The 3,635-nt window shown below is 42.6% G+C and overlaps 1 pseudogene; it reads right to left on the reverse strand.

The window, feature by feature from the left end:
- Window positions 1-624: 624 nt before the first annotated feature.
- On the reverse strand, window positions 625-3,101 carry LOC135235074 (uncharacterized; annotated as a pseudogene).
- Between the last annotated feature and the right edge of the window lie 534 nt (window positions 3,102-3,635).

The following is a 3,635-nucleotide window of genomic DNA, read 5'->3' on the forward strand; positions in this document are numbered from 1 at the left end:
TTTTATCCACCATTGATGAGCTTCTAATGTGTTGCAACTGCTGCTGATTTTGCCAGCAGCATATTCTGTTATTAAATAATTAGGGGAGCTGTGGCGCTGTTCCAGCTGTGTCTCCTACTGTCTTGGGTGTGTTGTCTATGTTGCTGCTTATGCTATGGATTGGGAGAGGTGAAAGAAAAAGGTGAAAAAAGGGCTGGGCGTTTGATCTGTGCATCATAGGAAATAGCATAAGGAAACAGCCATGAATAAATACAGATAATTAAACATTAATGTTTTAATATAATTTTGTAACCATTAAATTATATAGCTACAGCTGTGCAGGTTTCTTCATGTGGTGTGGTTCTGTCTGTCAGAGGTCAGTCCACATGATTTTCCTGTCCACCACTTGGTCCCACCTCGTCCAGGCTCCCTGTTGCCTCATTTCCACTGCTGTGCTGGACCTCTCCTCTTCCACCGCTGCTCTCACTTCATCCTGGTCTAGCCTGCATCTCTCCTTCCCCTTGGCAGTGTCATACTGGTGAGTAGAGAAGGTTGCCAAACTGGCTCTTCCTCGGGTTCCCTGCTCAGGCCATTTTTGGGTCTGCTGACTCCCTCTACTGAAGTCACTTTGAATTCTTCTTAACTTTAGGGCAGTTTTAACCTGTTGGTGTAGCCATAGAGGGTGATGTTGCTCAGGCTCCTGGGGAAACTCAGCCACTTCCCAGATGGGGACTTAATAGATCAGTAGTGCCAGAGTATCCCCGGGAGTATGCCGTGACAGTAAATCCAGGTCTTCAATTTTCCAGGCAGTTCTGAGTGGCCAAGTGCTCTCAGCCAGCTGTCCAGCTTCTGAAAGGCGGCCTGAACTGATGCTGTGTCCTTCAGGCTGCTGTTGAACACCTTGCCATCGCACTTCACCGGCTCTTCAGAGATTGTCGGAATTGAGGTTCCCACAATGCTGAATGTGTCCATCACCATGCTCTCTTCAGCCGTAGACCTTGACTTTGTTAGCTTGAAGCTCATTCTTGCCCATCCAATGGGCTCCTCCAGCCCTCACAAGGTCCATCTGCTTCCTGGCACTGACTCAGTGGTGAATATAAGGTCATCATTGAAGGCCTGTATTGGTGGTTGGCATACCTCCGTCCTGGGGCCCCAGCACTCTGGCTCGGCAGACTTCAGGATCATGTTCATTGCCGGGGCAAAGAGGATGAAGATGGTGCAGCCTATGACGATTTCCACCTCCAGTCTGCGCCACTCCGAAGTTCCTGATCCCGATGATACTCTCAAACTGAATTGGTTGTAGTCATGCAGAATGAGCTCCGCCACTTTGCTTGGGACATGGTGTTTGTCCATGTTTGTCTGAACCAGCTTCTGGGGGATGGATTCAAAAGCATTTTCCAGTTCAAGCCAGAGCATTGCCAGGTCTCCCTTATCCCCTTTGCTTTTCTGGTGAGCTGGGTCACCACGCCTGTGTGTTCCAGACATCCAGGCACTTTCGGGATGCTACCTTTCTGGACAGAAATGTCAATGTAGTTGGGATTGTTAAGGAAGACAGCTTCTTTGCCACATTGCTGAAGAAGATCATGCCTTCAACACTCAGCAAGGAAATGTCGATTCGCTTGGAATCTTTCTTCCTTCTCCACCCAATGCACGCTGGGATAGGCTCCAGCACCACCCGCGACCCTGACCAGGATATGCAGGTATTGATAATGGAACTATCCACCTCTACCTATTTCAGCTTTCATTTAACAGCCCCATGTTTACTTGCATGCCTTTTGTCTTATATTCATTAAATTGCCCTATTTTACTGTACGATTATTTACCATGCAATAATTCTGTATAAGGCGTCATCAGCAACTGCTGGGCAAAAAAATCTTTATCTGAAATCACTTTCCCTCCTGCAAGCGATATTTTACCCCGGTGTATCTTTCACTGGTCACATAAGACAAGATCCAAAACCTCTTTCTGACATTTAATGATTGTGAAAATGGACCATTGTGTTACGTTATTAATTTTCTTTCTTAGTGACTTCATTGCATTGTTTAATTAAGATATTATGTGTGGAACAATACGTACAACACAAAAAGGCACAGGAATAGCTTTTGTGATGATTATACATTAGGCCATAATTACATGAGTCACTGCTATATCTCCTGAATGCAGGTGAAGGGAAAGGCGCAACAATTTTCACTGCAAATAACCTAAAATGTCTGAATACACTATGTTCATATTCATCAGTGTTCTCTGATTCTGACACTCCTGACAATGAGCCATCAAAACAAATTAATGGTGACAGTGATAACTAGAGGGCCAGGTTCTATCTAAGTGTGGTGTGCTTTGTGACATTGGGTAATGACTTTAAATAAATATAAGTTTCTCTGTCATTTGGATGGATGTTTCATCTCTGAAAATTAGTTTTTTAGCACACCATTCCACAGCCAATTAAATAGCTGTTATATAAACAACTATTTTGTTAGCAGTGTACAACATTTCTATATTGTTCACCTCTGTTCAGTTGGACAATAACCCATCTTATCTGTAACTCCTGAATTAGGAATTTGAAATTTATATGCTTTTTTATCAAGTTTTGACAGAAAACGTAACAAAGGAGAATTTGACACAACAGTTTTGTAACTTTAGAAGGTGAAGTTTAACATATAATCCATCACCAAGATTTTCTGTGCAGCATACCTGTCCATTGTAGCACATGTAAAGAACACACATATTACTCACAGCTAAAACTGTTTCATCCACAGCCATGTCACTTAGATTCCCAATTAATCACAATGACAGTATCACCATCACATTCAGAAAAAGAAAAATAAAGGAATTTAGGAATTTATATCTACCCCCCCCCCCCATACTTTGAGGGTAAAATTATTGGAGGACACTGCACGTTGGAGAGAGGCAAATTACACTTCAAGATGAAAACCTCTCAGCACCAAGAACAGAAAGGGGAGATAGAAATACAAACATAAGCCTGATGAGTTTTGGAAACAAGTTGTATAGACTATGGACAGATTAGACAAAGATAAACCTTTACTAGAGTGCTGAAAAGCTAAAACTGTGGCAAAAGAGAGGGATTGCTCTGGACCTTCTGCATAGTACTTCATGTCAAACATGGTGTAGGCAGTGAGATGGCTTGGGCCAGTACAGCTGCATCTGGAACTGTTACAGTGGTCTTTATTGATAATGCACCAGATATGGTAGCAACAGAATGACCACTGAAGTGTATAGAAACATATTGTCCTCCAATATTCAGAGACATTCTACCAGACGCATGGGACATAATGGGATCATGCAGCAAGACAACGACACAAAACATACCACCAACATAACCAAGGGAGTTATCCAGAAGAAAAGGTGTAAGTGTTCAATGTGTCCCTGTCAGTTACAAGATTTGAACCCCAATGAACATGCTTTTAACTTGCTCAAAAGGAGTCTGATGTCCAAAATCCCAGCAAACACAGAAACTGAAAGAGGCAGGGATAAAAGCTTGGCAGAGTATCTCAAAGGATCACATCATGAACCAAGTTGTATCCATGAGTCATAGACTTGATGCAGTCATCAAATGTTAGGGTTATGCAATGAAATAGTTATGACCTTCCAAGTCATTAACTTTGTCAAAACTTACTTTGTCCCCATAATTACGCTGA

Source organism: Anguilla rostrata, chromosome 11 (assembly GCF_018555375.3).
Source record: "Anguilla rostrata isolate EN2019 chromosome 11, ASM1855537v3, whole genome shotgun sequence".
Taxonomy (NCBI): domain Eukaryota; kingdom Metazoa; phylum Chordata; class Actinopteri; order Anguilliformes; family Anguillidae; genus Anguilla; species Anguilla rostrata.